Below are 20,758 nucleotides of genomic sequence, written 5' to 3'. Positions count from 1 at the left end.
CTACTCCATAAATGCCATTGATGCAAGAATTTTTTGGCAGATTTAAAGTTGAATTAGAAATAATCCCTGCCCCACAACTGTTCTTTGGTTTTATGACTTTGGCTTATTCTGAAAGATTAAAAAAAGAAATAAGCACATAGAATTTATATTTATTTGCCACAGGGATGATGTTAAAGATATTGTCTCCTATATTTCTCAGTGAGACCTCAATGAAAACCCAGGAAAAACATTATTTCATGCATAAGGTCCCAGATAATCTTGTCTTTCCTTTAGGAATTTTTATGCTTTTATTCATGAAAAATATAATGTGACTTTCCTGTTGTGCTGTGGCTATCAGGAAGCTGTAAATGAAATCCGTGGTTCCATGTTTAAAATCCAGCAAATTAGGTATTAATGTTTGATTTTAATTTGATATTAATAACCATAATAGTAGCTACCACTTATTTAACACCAATATGTGCCAGGTGTTGTTCACAAATCATTTCTACTCCTAAATTGACCTGTGAACCATGTGTCATTACCCCGTTTTACAGATTAAAAAAAAAGGCCCAGCTGAGTGAAGCTACTTTGTTCAGGGTCACACATGAGGTGAAGGTGAGATTTACACCCAGGCGGTTCTGACCTCAAAATGTATGTTCTTTCTACAGTTGTAATCATTGAGCCTGTCTAGATTTTCCTGAATCTTAATTTTTTTCTTTACAGTTCTTTTGTTGGACACAATCGTGCAGACATCACTCTTTGTTTTAGCACACTTTGCTTGTTTTAAAACATTGCTTTGTGGTTTCTATCCAGTGAAGTCTTCGTGAAGAGAAAGATTCAGATTAGCAACTTTGCCTCCCAAAGCTGGCCTACACAGCAAAAGTCTGTTCTGTGTAAGCACATAATATGTATCAGTGGAACATGATTAAGCCACAGGACACATAAGGCCAAGCCAAATTTTGACTATAACCTAGTATTATGGAGTGTGGACAGTGCATAATGATGCCAAATTAAGACACACATGCACACATGTGCACACGCACAAACCTACATACCTGTAAAACACGCTCTCATGAGTTTCTTGAAATATTGTCCAAAAATTCTGCACCTACAAAACCAGCTTGTCTGCTGGCTCTTTGTACATGCTGTACTCTTTGCCTGGAATGTTTTCCGTCTTACCACTTTCTTTACCTAATTCACTTCTACTCGTTCTTCAAATGTCTGAACAGCCTTCCCATTCACTGAGCCACCTCCCACTCACCCCTCTTCAAGATTAGGTCAACCTCTCCTAATCTCTCTAACAGGTGCCCAGCATCTTCAAAGTGATAGACACCTAAAACATTTTAATTCAATGAATCAGTGAATCTCTGGCTGATGGATTTTGACGAGGGTCGATTTAGAGCCCCTGGATGAAGGTGGTGGTTTCAAAGTGAAAAGAGCTCAAAATATACCTTTAAAATACCAGGTACTAAATGAATTGAATGAATAAACAAACAGATAGGTTATTTATCCAGTGGACATTCATAATGCTTGACACCTTCACAGTTTTTCAAATCAGGAATCTGAAGTTAGTTCACTATGGTGTACGATCTTTCCCAAGGGTCACTAAGCAATTCCCAGCCATCCTGCTTTTTCCTACTATGCTCTGGTCTGGTTCAGAATGTTGATTCAGAGAAAAGAGGCATTCTTCTGTGCCCCCAAATAGGTCATCGCCAGCAATATGTCCACACTGTTAAGAGACACTAGTTCTCAGACTCAGATGGCAGTCACTTAGCAGTGCTGAGTAGGCTTCTGAGATGAGCAAGAAGAACACTTAGGAAAGGACAGGGCTGAGGCAGAGAACACTAGTCTCTTCTATGCTTTGCCTCCTCTTAGCAACCTCCACTATTCTGCCTTCAAGATGTGTTTTAATGCATAGGAGAGATGAACCATGCAACTCCACATCACTACACCTGCTGGGTGATTTATTGAGTGGGTAGACCCACAAGATCAAGTATCCACTAGCTGGGGAAGAAGAGAAGCCTTGCTCTGAGATGAATGATCCTTGAAAATACAGAGAAAGCTTATTAAAGAGCCTGTAAGACATTAAGGTAGGGGCATTACTGAATAATGGCATTTGAGATGCTTTCCTTTTTTTTTTTTCTATATAGCAGGGATTCTCAACCAGAGAGGATTTTGCTCACCTCTTCCCCAGGGCTATTTGGCAGAGTCTGGACATGTTTTTTTAGCTGTCACAATTGGAGGTGAGGGGGAGACTTCTACTGGCATCTAGTGGGTAGAAGGCTGTGTCGCTGCTAAACATCTCAAAATGAACATGATGGCTCTTGCCCCACGTGTCAACGATGGTGAGATGAGAAACCCTGATGTATAACTATATGATCCTGAGTTTCTTACCCTCCTTGTGCCTCCACTTTTCATCCGTAAAAGTGGGTATAACAATCATTCTTATCTCACAAGGTGAATATGAGTGTTAGCATTGTCATCTGTAAAGTGTTTTTGGCCCATAGAAAAAGCACTCTAAATGTTAACAGGTAGTAAGTCACCGTGTAGCTTAAAAATCCTCTCATTTTCCCAGGATACCAGAGGAAAACTTTCAGGGTAACTTCAAGTTTTTCTCCTGCTGATCTTGTCCTACATCCTCTCACCAGTGAAGCCTTATTTGCCAATTTCTAGTCCTCGAACAGGTCCAACTTTTCCCTGCCTTGAGGCCTTTGCACAGGCTAGTCCTTCTCCCTAGGTACCCTTTCCCCGCCTTTCTTTTGGAAGGCCTTCTAATGTCACCGGAAACATCATTACCTCAAAAAGACCTTTCCTGACCACACTGCCTCAGTAGGACTTTGATTTTATTTTCTCTGGTGCCTCCCTGCTCCTTGAACAGCCCTGGTCACAATCAGGACGTATTAATTTGTTTTCTTACTTGATGAATGTCTCCATCCCCCAGTCGATTACATGCTACATGTGGACAGGGACCATTATGTCTGTACTGCTTAAGTCGAGGATCACAATAAATACTTGATGGATGAATGAATGGACAGATAAATGAATACACTGGGGAGCTGGGAAAACCACTCCCCCTTTGACGTTGGAGGAGATGAAACACATAGTGAAGACTCAGAGCCATCTTGAGGCCAAGGACATTCTATTTTAATAGCTTTCTCAAGAGGAAAGGCCACTGTTGCCTTTCTGGGTAGAATAGGGCTGAGTTGGGTGACAGGGGTGAGTGACTGAGAGAGAGGAAATACATTCTCATTATGTTGAAGGACAGCCCTTATTTATATTAATGTTTAATTCCACTGACCTAGTTTAGACTCACTAGCTTTACAAGTTTATTTTTGGCTTTTTTTTTTCTTTTGGGAAGAGGTTCATCAGAGATTAGAGCTGCAGTAACAGCATGTTTCAATATGTTGCTCCCTGGTGATATGAAACACCCTGAGAAATAGCTCTGTATTGTGTACTGTTATTGCCTTGCAAATCTATAGCATGTATTTGACATAAGTGCTTTAATACTGGGTGGCTGTAGTTCAGATTACAACATATCACAGTGATTTATATTTTATATTTATTTATTTACATATTTGTTTATTTACTTCAAATGGTGAAAAGACAAATCACATAGTGTTGAAGTGCCATATACACAGTATGTCCTGACCTTATAATGGGAAGAGGAGAACAAAAATCTCCAATTTACTGAGAGTGAGCAAAGTATAAATAATCATGGATTTTAATAACCAGTATCAGGAAATATAGAGGCCCAAGGATGGAAATACAGGGATGAAATCAGTACAGGGAAGGATTTCTTATCTCAGAGCTATTGACATTTTGGGCCAGATAATTCTTCGTTGTGGGTGGCAGTCCTAGGCATGGTGAGATATTGAAGTAGGATTCATGGCTTCTACCAACTACATGCCTATAGCACTCCCCAGTTGTTACAACCAAAAATACCTCCTGACACTGCAGAATGTTTCCTGGAATGGGGTTAGGGGTCAAAATTGCCCCCAGCTGAGAACTGCTCACTGTTATTGAGAATTTATTTGCTAACATTTCTCAAGCACTGCTTTCTGTGCCCAGTGTACTGTATCCATCCTCTCAGTTACTCCTCAAAGGCAACCTATGAACTAGGTATTAACCTTATCTCCCTTTGTCTGAGGAAGAAACTGAGGCTAAGTCATTTAGTAACTGCCTTTGATCACTCCATTAGGAAGCACTAAGGGATTGGTCTGATTTCAAATCTTACCTCGAAACTACTATGCTATTACGTAGTGTTTTTCTCAATCTTCATTTAACGATGAGTTATCTATAGTTTATGAACTGCCTTCAATCAGTTTTCCTTTCCCTTCCTTCCACAAACATGTATCAGCACTAACTATATGTAAAGCAGCTGTACTAACTGAAGGCTGGAGAGGCTCTGCTGCCTACTCTCATTTTACTTTCCTAGATCCACTCTCTTCCCTTTTCCCCTCTGCTCTGTTTTCAGGGATGCTGATTTCTATAGACTGCTGTAACCAGCTTCCTTGCCTGATGCTTTTCTGCTGAGCTCAGCCAATGAGAGGCACCAGCAGGAGATCAGGGTGAGAAGAGAGAGAGGTTGGAGTATTTAATCTACTGGCTCCTTCCTGCCAGCTAGCACTTTGGCACTTCTGTATCTAAAACCACAGTTCTTGTTGAGTGGCCTGTCATTTGTGCTTCAAGTTCTCACCAGTAACCTCCTCCCCTGCCTCTACAAACTCTGGGCTCCCTGCTCTTGCTAGCCCCAGGGAGTTTCTCCATCCCTTATAGCTTTTCTCCTTGCTCTGTCCAACCTTCTTTAAATAATCCCTTCACTATGTACCCCTCAATTGCCCAGTCTGGGTGAGGCAGCTGTGTTTTGCCAGCTGTGTTCTGCTATGACTGATACAGAGGAATGAAAGACACTAATAAAGGATGAGAGCCTAACCCTTCCCTGGGAAAATTTTCAAACTATTTGGGAGACAAATTGTTCAGACCAAATAGCTAAAGTAATTATGTTGTGTACATAGAAAATGTACAGTATACTAACAATAGTAGCAACAGTAAAGACTTTCATTGAGCATCTACTTTAAACCAGGGCATTCAGCCTGGGCAACATAGCAAGACCTCATCTTTAGTTAAAAAAAAAAAAATTCGCCAGGTGTGGTGGCATGCAACTGTAATCCTAGTTACTCAGAAGGCTGAGGCAGGAAGATTGCTCCAGTATGGCAGATCAAGGCTGCAGAGAGCTGTGATCTCCACTGCACTCCAGTCTGGACAACAGAGCAAAACCCTGTCTCCAAATAAATAAAAAGAAACAGGGCATTAAAGTCTTCCTCTCACTTAGTCCTGACAATAACCCTGTGGGGTGTGTGTTACTGGTCGCCTTTATGGTTGAGGAAATAGGATTAGAGAAATTAGGTAACATATTTAAGGACATACAGCTAGTAATTGGCAGAGTATGTTACTGAATTTAATGACCAAAGTAGAGTTGAACTAATATTAACCTCAATTGCAAACCAATGTGATTTTTTAAAAAAAGGAAACAAGCATAAGAACAAGCAAGTATTTTTGAGAGAACTGTTTGCAGTTGAAAAGGCACTAATTCAAATGACACTAATTTAGAAATTGTCCTTGCTCAGGCAAGGAATCTGCAACTCTTCCTGAATAAGATTCTGGAATAATTATTTCCTCTCTAACATTTATAGTCTTGGGACAGTGAAGGCTACAGTCCAAAAGAGATCACTTTTTAAAATCAAGGGCTTTGAAATTAAAGATGACTTCAGTGAGTCTTTAATTGCTGTATTTTAAAGATAGTTTGTGTTCATGATATATTATTGCACAAAATGGGTCTATCAGGGAATAAGACATTTTGACCCAAGGGTTTGACCCTGCCATTTCAATGCCACAAACGTCTAAATGTCTTGATTACAAACATTAATCAGACTTAAATCAACACTGGAGAATCTTCATCAAGGCAGTTGTTTCTTGGACAAATATCAGTAAGCCAATTTAATTCTTTAATCAAATTTCCTATTTTTTTTGAGATGTAGTTTTGCTCTTGTCACCCAGGCTGGAGGGCAGTGGCGTGATCTCAGCTCACTGCAACCTCTGCCTCCTGGGTACAAGTGATTCTCCAGCCTCAGCTTCCCAAGTAGCTGGGATTACAGGTGCCCACCATTACAACCAGCTAATTTTTGTATTTTTAGTAGAGATGAGGTTTCATCATGTTGGCCAAGCTGGTCTCACACTTAGGAGTTCAAGTACTTCACCTGCCTCGGCCTCCCAAAGTGCTGGGATTACAGGTCTGAGCCACCGAGCCTGGCCATGATTCTTCAATCAAGTTTCTATCCAACACAATAAAATCATTTCCAATTTTTCAATATTTTTATTTTATCAATTATTTTCATAGGGGTGAGCTCATTTCTTTTGAAAATCTTTAATACATATTTACTTCATCTGCCAGTTTTTATTCACAATGATTTCAAATATATATTGCCACAGTGATTTTTTTCATTGGCCATTATTTCTACTGAGGTTCATTTTCCTGGGTCAACTGTTATATATCTAGATTTTGTCAAGAGGGTGCTATTTCCCGTCAATTTTTAGGTACTATAAACTTGGTATTTCTTTTTTCTTTCTTTATTTTTATTTATTTATTTTTGAGACAGAGTCTTGCACTGTTGCCCAGGTTGGAGTGCAATGGTGTAATCTCAGCTAACTGCAACCTCCACCTCCCAGGTTCACGTAATTCTCCTGCCTCAGCCTCCAAAGTAGCTGGGACTACAGGCGCATATCACCACACCCCGCTAAGTTTTTGTATTTTTAGTAGAGATGGGGTTTCACTATATTGGCCAGACTGGTCTTGAACTCCTGACCTCATGATCTGCCCGCCTCGGCCTCCCAAAGTGCTGGGATTACAGGTATGAGCCACTGCACCCAGCCTCAATTTGATATTTCTAAATGCTGAATGTTTCTAAATGGAATAAAACGCTGAATATATCTAAATTGAATAAAAATAATAAATGAGATAAAAGATTGCTAGCCTTATGAGAAAACTGGGGTACAAGATTTTGAGTCTGACTCTCCAGAAAAATGAGACTTAGAGAGGTCAAGAGGCAGAGAATGAGACAGGAAAAGTAAAAGTGGACAAAGAGAGAGAGCCTGAAGCTCTCCTGGTGGTCTGGTTTCCTATTCTTAAAGTCTTCAGGGTCAAAGGGTGGGGTCAAAAAGTCCCGCTTCAGGCCAAGGTTGATTGCTATTTGCCATCATCATTCTTTATTTTCCTTAGTGGCACCCAGCTATATCTTATTTGTATAACTTCTCTTAGGTTCCATGGTACCATTCTCCTGGTTTTCCTTCCGACTCCCTGACCTTCCTTCCCAGCATCCATGGTTTATTCCTCCTCCTCTGTTTGATGTCAAATGTTGGGGAGTTTCAGGGCCCTGTCCTGGGTATCCTTTCCTCAGTGTCCTTTCTCTTTAGATGTTATCATCTAATAGGTGGCCTTAAGTGCCACCTTCTATGCAAATAGCACTCAGAACTGTATCTCTAGCCTTGACCTTCCACTAAGCACTAGACTCTTAGATCCAATGCTTAACGGATACCTCTACCTGGATGGTGGAGTATAGTATGCATCTCAAACCTAACACAGCCCAAACAAAATTCTGGACTTTTCCATCCTAAACCACTTCCTCCTCCAACTCTTCCTCCTCCAACTCAATAAACAATACCACCATGTACTCAATTGCACAAACCAAAAAATGTAGACATTATTCTTGATTTAGCTTTTTCTTTCTTTTTCCTTCACTTAATCCATCGTCAAGTTCTGTTGAGTCTATTGCCAAATATAGCTCAGATCCTACTACCTCTGTACATCTGCGCTGCTGCCACTTGAATCCTTGCCACAGTCCTTTGCTGATCAATTGTCATGTTTCCTCATTGAAATCCCAGCGCTTACTGTTGCTTTTCATACTTTCTAGATGTTAGTTATCTCTTAAAAAATATATTGAATCATGTTGCTCCTCATGCCTGAAACTTCCAATGGCTTTCTATTGCACTTAGAATAGCATTCAAACTGTTTCCTCTGGCTCAGAAATACCCACAAGAGCAAACCCCTGGGCACCTCTGTGATGTTATTACCTTTGCCCTCTTTTACTGGATGCCAGTGCCACAGGCCTTCTTTCTCTTCCTCAAGCAGGCCAGTCTCAGGGTTTGTCCTTTCTCAGAGCTTTTCCACAGCAATCATCGTTACATTTGCAGGGAATACTCATTCCTCTTATCTCATGTGACTGTATCCTTTTGTTGTTAGGGTTTCAGCCTAATTGACATCGCCCCAGACTGCCCAATCTAAAGTAGCTCCCAGGAAGTCTCTGTTGCATCACCCAGCTTTAACATTATACAAAGCACTTAACACTATCTGGTGTTTTTCTTATTAATTACTTGAACAGTCTTCTGTCTTATTCCACTAGAACGTCAGGTCCACAAGAGGAGGAATGAGGTTTGTCTTGCCTATTGCTGTATTTTCATCCTCTGGCACAGCGCCTATCATACAGTAGATGATGCATAATATCCATGAAACGAATATGTGTATGGTAATACCATACACATAAGAATATAAAGACACTGTGGGTGTTTCTTTAATAGACTCTCACCCCCATCATTCTGAACACATACAATTACATCTTAACATAAAACATTGCTTTTTAATTTTGCTGCAATTGCCACAATATAGCCATATCACTCACAAATAATCTTTGAATACCAGGATTATTTTCAAGTGGTCCACGTTGGCCTGCACGTTTTCTGAATCTAATTACAACCACAGACCAGGGTGCAATTCTAACTCTGCTGCTAAGGACCTGTGTGATGCTGGTCAAGCCACTACCATTAGGGGCCCCTAATCTGGGAAATGACCTTCCCTAAGATCCCTTTCAGCTCTAAACAAGCCATGGAGAGTAGTAGTCAAAAGCATGGTTTCGGTACCAGATGGACCTGAACTAAAAACTATTTTCTATGTTGGAGAACATGGGCCTCAGTTTTTCCTCTAAAAGGTGAAGATGATAATGTTATCTATGGCCAAATAAATGAGCAATTTTATTCACATAAGCACCCAATATAACTACCAGTTTATAATGAGCACTCAAAGCATATTAGTAGTAGTGGCCATATCATATTATTCTTATTAATATAATCATCATCATCATTCATGAGTATCAATTTCTAAGAAGCAGCTTTTCAAGTACATGCCCACTAAGTATTAAAATCATTGGGGAAATTCTTCTGAAAGTATCTGATTAACTTCTTTATTACTCGGATTTGTTTTTACGAATGGTCTGTTGTCCTTTTCCAGAGCATGAATTTCTGATAATCATTGAAAGAACAAAATGACTTCCATTACCCAGTTAAAATACAGTTCTGTAGCAGAATTAATCCATGTCTTTGCACGCTAAGTCATAGAAAACTGAATAGCTGTATCCTAAAACCATAGCTTCACCCTTGAGGGTTTTTGTTCCCTGTGAGCCTCCTGTGCTGAATATCCCACTGTTATTTCTTTGCTTTTCCACTCCTGGTCCACAAGTAGAAATGCTGCCCATTAGGGCGATTGTGAGGGCACAGGGCTTTTATGTGTGTTTGGTGCCTAGCACAGAGCTGTGCACAAAGCACAAAGGAGGCGGTCAGTTAAGCTGAGCTTTCTTCTCCCCTTCCAATTCAAATGAACCTGAGACAAAATCCAAACAAACTGGTACTGGTGGTGGGGAAACAAACCCAGAATAGAGGAATAGCAGTTTATGTAACCAGACTCTGCTTATAAACCAGCCCTTCTTAAACTGGGACCCGTGGTTCTTAGCTTTCATCAAGCTTTCTTAGACGTTGATGCCCCAACAAAAGCTGAGTCAGTGATGTAAATTGCAAAAGGAGTTGGAGGGAAAGCACATTTGAATAAATCAAGTCAAATGCTCCACAATATTGTTAATATTTAACCAAGAGAGTAGCCTAACATTTTTACCTAATTGCTCTTTCCTCTTTTTTTCCACATATTCCACCCACTCCTCCTACCAGCCAATCTTATAAAAAAATAAAAAAAAAATCTGTAAGCCAGCATTCTCCTGCACTCCTTCAGAGCTGCTCATTGCATAATCACCTCTAGAGTTATCTGCTTGTCATTTCATCTCTCAGAAGTACACAACATCCACACCAGAAGCCTCAAGAAAATGCATGCATTTGGCACTATGGATTTATATTTGTTGTTTAGAAATAATTGCAAACCTACCATTTGTAGATTAAAGAATATGGCATATGACTGTTAAAAGCCCTGCATTATAAAGCCTTATTTCAATCCTACCCCATCATTCAAAGACCAGCTTAAGGCTTCCTAAGACCTTCTCCAGCAGTTACTTCTGTTCCTTCTCTGACAGGTGTGCCACCTAATGTTTTGCTCAGGCAGCTGAACAATGGCATCAATGCTGTAATTGGTAATTCACAATTCTTTCACACGGGCCAAGGGCTGGTGCTTATTAAATCCTCATCAGCCGATTTTTGTTAGAAAGTATCTTCTCAAAATGAGGACATCCATTGTCTCTAAATGTCGTAATTTAAGCAAATTATAAACTTAAAACAACAAAAAGGACATTATGTGGGAGTATGAACTAAACTTTACAGATACTAGTATTTATTTGGCTTTAATATTTTAAGACTTTTTTATCTACCTCAGTGTTTTTTAATGGCTTAAATGTCTTTTATCTACCTATATTTCCTCCTAAGACTAAATAATAATTTATCTTATGTAATGGTATATATAAAATCAATTACATTAAAAAGATTTTCATTATGAGGCAAAGTATTTACACAGTAATGCCAAGTAAAAGAGGCAAAATACATAATTATATACAGTATGGCTTCCACTATTAAGAATATTCAAAAACAACTGGAAGGAGATACACAAAAATATTAACATATGATATTTACTTTTGGTGGTGGAAAGACAGGTGATTGTTAAGTTACTTTTATATACTTTCCTGCATGTGTACATTTTATACAATGTGCATAATTTTACTATATAATCAAGTAAATGCCACTTTTTAAAAAGTCTTTTTGCCTTAATACATAAGGTGGCCTTCAGGTGAGGTGACGCTGCTCAAGCTGTCTAGCTAATATGTCCAAGTTTCATCAGTTAGTGAGTACTAGAGCTGAAATCTGAAAATGGAAACTGTCATTCCTTAGAAATGACCCCTTCCTGCTAGAAACTGAGTTAATAAAAAAGCCATCTTTTCTATTTAGAATCGGGGTAAAGGTACAATCACATATCAAGAGTCGTTCAGCTTCAGATGTGCATGCAATTTCATTTTAAAGGCAGCAAAGAAAACAACTGGCACGTGCTGTTTCAGGCAACATGTGCTGTCTAGATAGTTCTACAGGCATTATGCAATTCACTCATAGGAGCAATTAAGTGGTTCAAAATGCATCCTCTCTATCTTCTGAAAGAAAGCTCTTTTAGGAAATTGACGTTGGACCCCTTTCTGAATTACAAGTGAGTAGATTATGCATCTCTCCATAAGAGAGGGCATTTGAAAGCATCAGACCAAGGGCATGGCTCTCCAGGCAAATGATTTATGTATATATGTGTAAGACCCTTTTAGTTAGTGACCCTCCTGATTCTCTGACTTTCTGGTAGAAATTAAATGAGCTGTTTTCTGAGGCTGTGGATGGCGGTTGATGGATAAAGCATAGGAGTAGAAGGGCAATGGACAAAAACGTTTAAACACAAACAAATGGAAAAACATTTCATACCCACGGATTAGAAGAATATCATTAAAATAGTCATATTGCCCACAACAATCTACAGACTCAATGCTATTTCTATCAAATTACCAATGCCATTTTTTACAGAATTTAAAAAAAAAACTATTCTAAAATCTATCTGGAACCAAAAAAGAGCCCAAATAGCCAAAGCAATACTAAGCAAAAAGAGTAAAGTTGGGTGAATCACATTACCCGACCTCAAACTATACTACAAGCCCACATTAACCTAAACAGCATGGTACTGGTACAAAAACAGACACATAATCCAGTAGAACAGAATAGAGGACCCAGAAATAAAGCCACACACCTACAAGCATCTGATCTTCAACAAAGTTGACAAAAATAAGCAATGGGGAAAGGACTCCTTATTCAATTAGTGGTGCTGGGATAGCTGGCTAACCATATGCAGAAGAACCAAACTGGACCCCTTCATTTTACATATATAAAAATAAACTCGAGATGTATTGAAGACTTAACTGTAAGTCCTAGAATTATTAAAATCGTAGAAGAAAACCTAGGAAATACCATTCTCAACATCAGCCTTGGGAAATAATTTATGACTAAGGCCTCAAAAGCACTTGCTACAAGAAAAAAAAAATTGGCAATGGGACCTAATTAAACTAAAGAGCTTCTGCATAGCAAAGAAAACTATCAACAAACAACCTACAGAATAAGATAAGGTATTTGTGAACTACTCATTTGACAAAGGTCTAACGTCCAGAATCTATAAGGAACTTAAGCAACTGAGCAAGCAAAAAACAAATAACCCCATTGAAAAGTGGGCAAAGGACATGAACAGACACTTCTCAAAAGAAAACATACAAATGGCCAACAAACAGCAGAGGCTGTGCTTTGTTTACTACCAAATCTCACATGCTTTGCCTTGTTGCCAACACAGAGCAGAAGCTCAATAAATTTTTACTGAATGAACAAATGAATGAATGAAATACGTGGAACTGTTCAACGAGAGACAGTGGCCATATATCTCTCTTATCTCTGCACACAGTTAGCACTTACTAAATTTATATTAATCATACCATAGCAACTTTGAAATAATAAGGTAAAAGATAGTTGCAACTGCACTAAATCTACATAGGCCCTGAAATCCATTGGTAGATGCTGAAAGTAAGCACTTGTAATATATCACCTGAGAAACTCATTTCCCCAATCCTGTCCAACTCATTGTTTTCTGGGCCAAACCACCAGTCTTTGAAAGGTGATGTGAAGATCTAAAAACACAGTAAAAATGTAACAGAAGCCACACATGTAACTTTAAATTTTTATAGCTCCCTTAATAAAGTAAAAAAAAAAAGATGAAATATTCACTATATGTTTAACTCAATATATCCACAATATTATCATTTAAAAACATAATCAGTACACATGCTCGCTCACTTGGGCAGCATGTATACTACAATTGGAATGATTACAAAGAAGATTAACATAGCCCCTAGGCAAGGACGACATAAATTCATGAAGCAGTTCATATAAAAATTTCTTTTACCTATTCATGTGATATTTTACTTTTTTAATATATAATCTCTTCTAAATCTGTGTGTTTCACATGTATGGTGCATCTTGGTATGGGTTTATAACTTTCCACACGTCTAATTCAATCCTGGGAAGAAGTTACACTATGAGAGAACCTGGATTATAGTGGTTCTCAAACTTACAATTCCTTGAAAACTGTCAAGCCATATTCTGAAAATATAACACAAATTTGTTGCTGCAAGACCATGTTTCAAATGAAGCTGGGGTATACTTTATGCTCCGCCATCCTTAGGAATTATCTCCGTGAAGCTTAATTGTTAAGCACAGGGAGTACCCACTCTCCTCCTCTTTCAGCCATTTTTATTACTTTAAAGATCAAAGCAATTAGTCAATGAAATGAATCACTAAACAAATTATAACATTTTAAAGTTAACTCCATTTTGACACAAACTTCACAAGACAGGTTTTGCGGGACTTCCGTCTTCTTTTTGGTCCCTCACTTAACAGAGCTAGTCAATACTTTTGAAATTGTTCTGTCCTTTCTACATGTATATAGTTTTGTAAAACAAATTAAATTTCAATTTCTTAGTATTCTGAGAGACTGCTGTTCTTAAAATAAATGAAGATAAAATATGTAGGTAAGTATTCACTAACAAGGTACCTACAAGATTAATCATGGCAATACAGATTATAATAGCCCTGTACTGGAAACAACCAAAATGCCCACCAGCAGTAGAATGGGTGAAATATTGTAATAGTCAATGGAATCCTACACATAATGAACATCAACTACTGCTAGATTAAAAAAAAAAACTCACAGATTAGTTAGTGAAGAGGCCAGTCCCTGAGACATCACACAATGATTTCATTTATATAAAGTTCAAAACTGGAAAAATTAATCTATAGTCCGAGAAATCAGGATAACGGTGACCGGGGGTGGAGGAGAAGTGATTGGCAGGGGGCAGGATGGGTCTCCTGGGGGACAGATAACATTCTGTTCCTTGATCTGGGTGCAGATTACATGGGTGTGTGCGTGTAGGATTTATACAATTCTGACATTCATTATGCTTCAATATCACTTCCGTAAAAATAATCAGACACGTGAGAAAGGTAGAAGCTTGCTATCATACACTCCTGCCCCATGTGTTTCTGTTAAAAATTGGTCATATTGTGCTGCTTCCTGTTTCTACCTTTTTGAGTTTCTAACTAAATCAAGGCAAAACAAATGATAGGGCTTTTAAGTAAAAGGCACGTTTTTCTCCGTGTTTGTGTCTTTCCTTCTCCCTCACTCTCCCTTCTCTTTCCCATGCCTTCCTGCACTCCCTAGGCCCAGGTCTTTCTCTTCTTCAAGCAAATTTACTTAAAAGGAGGAAAGATGAGTAATAACTATACTTTTCTGATTGGATTAGAACAGCTTTGGGATATATCTGAAATCTTCAGATGATATGAATAATTTGAATGGTTAAAATATTTATTGTTGATTTCTCATTTCATTCTCCGATTTGTGCTGTAAGAGAGATCAAATTTCTCTACCCATTTAACTCCTGTAGAGTATGGCTGTGGGGGATGCATATATTTTAATAAAGCTTTAAATTAACAGTTTCATGATACTCTGACCTGCTCTTGCTATGAATACTTAGCATATTTATAAGAAATATTGTTATGGCCAAAAGGAAGACAAAATGTGTTATGTATACCAAAGCCTATGTGTAACAGGAAAAAATCCTTTCCCATTTTAACTGTTTCTGAACTGGTGTCTCTTTAGGAAAAGGTTTAGCTAACTGAAGGCTTTGGAGGCAGTCCCCAAGGAATTGACTACTTGTGGGCTTAGAGGTTGTCTCTCACTCACCACCCCCACTGATCCTCAAATAAATTTGTTTACAAAGGTGGGTATGTTATTATTCTCCCCCACCCAGGAAAGTAACTTGTGTTCAAACAACCTCATTTCCAAACATCATATGGAAATTACAGGAGATGACTTAACAACAACAAAAACATCAATGTGCAGCTTAGGACAGCCATTTAGAGAAAACACATTACTCCACGGTGAGGAAAAGGAAGAAAATTTCCCCTTGATGATGACTTTAAATATCTATGTATATATTTAAAGCAGCCATGGCTAAATGAAGCCTTCCCAGCACTGCTAGATAAACATGACCTCACTACCTTTGCAGGAACCTACCTTAGTGCAGAACTGTAAGAAGTTGTGTATTCAGAAAGCCTCACATTTTTCACAGGAGAGCTTTAAAAATGCAGTTTCTCTTGGAGCAAACCAAACAGAGCCGACATGTAGTCATCACTCTTTTCACATTTCAGTATCTTGTGCTAATCCCCCTAGTTTTCAAATCTCTTTAGTCCACAGTGACAAAGATCTACTAGTGACCCAGAAGCTAAGCCGAAGCCCAGGTTTTCCTCCTCCTCCTTATCAAAATGTTCTAACCAGAGTTGTGAATGAAGTGAAGGATCTAGTTAAAATTTTTTTTGGCCTTTCTCCACCTCAACCTAGGAGGAATCACATAAAATAGTCCAAGGCCAGGAAGTAAAAGCAAAGGCATATGAAGTCCCTAGAGCAAAGGTTACCTGGAGTCTCTAAGGATTTGAACACCTTACATCACTAGGATTTAAAATATCTCCTCTCTATTACATGGAGAATCAAAAGGTGACTGAAGGGCCTTTGTAAACATCATGATAACAGAATATTTGATAGACACTGCACCATTTGTTTGAGTTTGCTCTCTGGCTAACTTCAGAACCTCATATCTTGAAAGGTCAGATACACAGTATTGAGAAAGGTGTATTTTTGCTGAATGATGGTGAGCATCGCAAATCAATTTCAGCACAGTTTCCTGAGCAACAGGGAAGGGTCTCTGCGTGATCTTTCAGGAAGTCACACCATTCAACACTGTCATATGAGATAGAATCTACATGCCATCTTTGTATTGCCTTAATTAAGGCAGCAGGGCTCCCTGGAAAAGGAAAAAATCTACTGCACAGTTTGGATGTTTAAGTTTGTAGAAACTTTTTGATTCTTTAATTCTCTGATTTTTTAGTCCTTTAATCCCTTAGAACCATGAACTATGAGTCAAAACAACTTCCAAACCTGGAGTTTCCCTTAAAGACAAAATGTCCATGGTTTATTAAGTAATTGGATAAAATTATTTGTTTAATCTCTTCTGTCTTTAAGCAGGTAGCTTATTTGGTGTACTGTGTAAATCAGTATGAAAATTCAAGAAATTACCTAGTACAAAGAAGCCAACATTTTGGGTCAGGGAGGTTGTCTGCTAGATAAATTGGTACAATGTGAACATTAACACAAGGTTCAAGTAGTTTCCAAATCAATTTTATTTAGAAAAGAATGCAGATTGCATGTGGGCTTCCAAGTTCAAATGTCTATATTACCACATTTCCCTTTGAGGGAAGAAAAACAGGATGTGTTTTAGGATGCTGCTACAAATCAACTCAAGGGCCCTTTAATAATTATAGTAATACCTGTGTGCAGCCCTTGTTTGGTTTAACTGACTTTGTCCAATTCTAGGAATTTTCAAGCTTTAGGTTGATGTTAAAATTCAGCGCCAAGTCCAGAGTGAGAAAGAAACCACCTACTGAGAATTGTTTTTCTAATGTTTTCCTTAACAATTTATAATAATCACCAAGGAAGTCTTTGGATGGGGAAATTTCAAGTTATGGCTGCCAAGTGCAGTTGAAGTCTTAGCAAACTGACATCAGACCCATTAATCCATTAGTCCTTAAACTTATCTGTATGTCAGAGTCCTTCAGGGACCCACACTAGATCTACTGTATCAAAATCTCAGGGGAGGCTAGGTCAGGGACAGCGTTCCTACAACTCAATAGCAAAAAGTCAAATCACTGAATCTGTAAAATAGACAAAAGCCTTGACCAGACACCTCAGAAAGGTAGGTGCATGAATGGCTAATAAGCACACGAAAAAGTGCTCCACATCAATAGGTATCAGGAAAATGCAAATGAAACTACCATAAGATACCACTCCACACCTGTTTGAACAGCTAAAATTAAAAAGACAGACCAATGTTGGAAAGGATGTGAAGCAACCATAACTCTCATACATTGCTGGGAGATGTGTAAATAGCACAACCACTTTACTTTGCATAACGGTTTGGCAGATGAGATAAACATATACCTAGCTTACAAGATAGCAACTTCTCTGCTAGCTATTTACCTGAGACATCAAAAGATATGTGCACAGAAAAACTTATATGAGAATGAGCATAGCAATTTTATTCCTAGTAGCTAAAAACTGGAGACAGTCAAAATGTCCATCAAAAGGAGAATAGATACATAAATTGTGTTATGGCCAAACAATGTAAAAGTACCCAGCAGTTAAAACGGACAATCTACTGGTACACACAACACAGTTGAACTTCAATAGTATTATTCTGAGTGGGAAAAAAAAAAAAAAACCAAACACAAAAGATCATACATTGTATGTTTCCATTTTTATGATAATTGGCAAAACTAATGTTTAGTAAGAGATAAGAACAGTTACTGGCTCCAGGGGATGGTGGTGGAGGTGGGTGGGCAGGGATTGACTGTGGGGGGCATGAGAGAACTTTCTAGAGTGATGGAAATGGTCAATATTTTAAAAGAAGTGTGGGTTATGTGTGTATTTGTCAAAACTCAGTGAACTGTACACTTAAGATCTGTTTGTTTGAATGGATGTAAATTATTCTTCAATAAAATAAAATTAAATGAAAAAATGTCTCTAAGCATATTTACATATTTACAATGTGAATCTATGTTTGTAAACCACTACATCAAGGAATATTAAAAAAACACTGCAAAATGATTTTTATTTTTTGCTACAATCCCAAGGTTTTAGTGATGATGCTCACAATGTGTTGGAAGACCAAAGTTTGGGGAGAGGTTTAAAGCAATGACAATCTGTGTGTGTGTGTGTGTGTGTGTGTGTGTATGTGTGTGTGTTACAGTAAAGGGTGGATTCAGCAGGTCTATGATGTCCAAATTCTACACATTCCAAAGAAAGGCATGGCACCCCCTTCATCAGCTTATGAGAAATAACTTCTAAACTCTTGGACTATCCTGCCTGATAACAGTGTCTTTGTATACCTGAGGCACTGGGCCATGGCAGATGGTTTGTGCTAATGATGTGATTAACGGTGGGGTTCTTGGGTTGGAGACTATGTAACTAAGGTCAGTCATATGGGCACTCCATCCCTATGTAACCAATTCCTAATTTTAAAATTCCTGGACATCAAGGCTTGAGTGAGCTTCCCTGGTTGACAGCATTCTGTACACGTTGTCATACATTGTTCCTGGGAACAATAAGTACTGTCCTATGATCTCACTTGGAGAGGAAAACTGGAAGCTTGTGCCCGGTCTCCCATGAACTCTGCCCTGTGCACTTTTTCCTTTGCTGATTTTAATCTGTATCTCTTCTGAAATAAACTGTAACCATGAGTATAACAGCTTTTCTGATATCTTTGAGTCTTTCTAGTGGATCATTGAACTGAGGATAGTTGGGGACCTCACACATATGCATGTGTGCACACATGCACACGCACACACACACACATGCACACACGATACAAATAAATTGAAATTAAAGAAGCAATAAAAAGATGCAATGCAAATGGGAGCCGTGAGTTTTCATAAAACCCCAGTGATCCTGAACAAGCCATAATTTCAACATCAGGGGTATAATCCTGTGTTGGGTTAGGGGAATGGTCTACAATTTGGTACACTGGCCTCAATCTGAAAAGGTTACAGGTGTCTACCATACAAGGTGCCTAGATGATCACAGCAGGATAGCTACTGTGAATTTGCAGTAAGGGAGACAGCACTTTTCTGAAATATTCCACAAATAGAGAAACAGACATTCACAGCACCCTCCTTGATCCGGCATGGCCTACCCCTCCAGATTCATGGTACCTGACTCTCCCTCTCGTTTTCAATATTATATCCAATAATCTGGGATTTTCTGCCTCAGTCCTATATTTTATCCTTCAGAGCCTACTGTATAAAGTGGAATTATTATTTCTTAGTCTGGTTATGTGTTTTTAACCTCTCTTACTAAAATATGAGCTCAGTAAGGACAAGGAAGAGGTTGCAGGTCCTTATTCTGTCTCTAGCACCTAGTTTAGGCCTGGCATTAATAACAATACTATCTGAAGGGTGAAAGCCTGAACAGTTGAGTTCCTTGAATGCAGCTGCCGCTTTTCAGCTTCAGGGCCTCTGCATATACCATTCCCTCTGTTTGGACCAATCTTCCCTTTCTACTCTTTACTAGACAATTCCTACTTACTCTTTCTTCCTCATCTTTTTTTTTTTTTTGAGTCAGAGTCTCACTCTGTCACCAGGCTGGAGTGCAGTGGTGCAATCTTAGCTCACTGCAACCTCTGCCTCCCAGGTTCAAGCCATACTCCTGCCTCAGCCTCCTGAGTAGCTGGGACTACAGGCACGTGCCACCATGCCCAGCTAATTTTTGTATTTTTAGTACAGACGGGGTTTCACCATGTTGGCCAGGCTAATCTCGATCTTTTGACCTTGTGATCCACCTGCTTTGGCCTCCCAAAGTGCTAGGATTACAGGCGTGAGCCACCATGCCCAGCCTTCTTCCTGATCTTAAACATCCCTCTTGGAAAACCACCCTCAGATTAGGTAGATTAGACACTCTTCTCATACTAGTCTGTATTTGTTTGCTATTGTTACATAACAAATCGCTTCAAATTTAGGGGCTTAAAACACCACTTATTATACTCATAGTTCTGTAGGTCAAAAGTCTGGACAGGCTCACCTGGGTTCTCTGCTTTAGAACCTCTGTAATGGTTTTCTAGGCTGCCTTAACAAAATATCACAAACTGGGTGGCTTAAAACAACAGAAATACATTATTTTGCAATTCTAGAGTCTAGAAATTCAGACTCAAGGTCTTGGCAGAGCCAAGCTTCCTCCAAAGGCTCTAGGGAAGAATGTTCTTTGCCTCTTTCAGCTTTGGTAGCTCCAAGAATTTCTTGGCTTGCAGTAACACATCTCCAGTCTCTGCCTCCATCTTCTCATGGCTGTCTTCCCTCTATGTCTGTGTCTTTACATGGCATTCTTCCTGTGTTTCTGTGTCTGTGTCAAAATTTACCTCATCTGATAAAGACACCAGTCAGAGTCATGCTGGATTAAGGTCTGCCCTAATGATCTCATCTTAACTTGATTGAATCTACAAAGACCCTGTCTCCAAATGATGACACAGTCATAGGTACCAGGTGTTAGGGTTTCAACACAAATATTGGGAGACACAGTTCAATTTTTGCTGGACACAATTCAACCCATAACAGTCTCCCAAGGCTGAACTCAAGGTGTCATAAGACCTGAACTCTTATGTGGAAGCTGTGGTGAAGAATTCATTCCCAAACTCAGTTTGTTAGCAGAGTTTAGTTCTTTGTGGCTCTAGGAATGAGGTCTCTGCCTCCTTGCTGGCTGTCAGCTGGCAGCTGCTCTAAGCTTCTAAAGGCC

The 20,758-nt window shown here is 39.0% G+C and overlaps 1 protein-coding gene and 1 pseudogene across 19 annotated transcripts in view; one reads left to right on the top strand and one right to left on the bottom strand.

Moving 5' to 3' along the window:
- Positions 1–20,758, bottom strand: part of CADPS (calcium dependent secretion activator) — a 478,648-nt gene that overhangs the window by 408,747 nt on the left and 49,143 nt on the right. The window lies entirely within an intron of this gene.
- Positions 13,150–13,266, top strand: LOC115832189 (annotated as a pseudogene).

This window comes from Nomascus leucogenys, chromosome 21, assembly GCF_006542625.1.
Source record: "Nomascus leucogenys isolate Asia chromosome 21, Asia_NLE_v1, whole genome shotgun sequence".
Taxonomy (NCBI): domain Eukaryota; kingdom Metazoa; phylum Chordata; class Mammalia; order Primates; family Hylobatidae; genus Nomascus; species Nomascus leucogenys.
The sequence above is the reverse complement of the archived record's forward strand: the minus strand, read 5'-3'. Positions and strand labels throughout refer to the sequence as shown.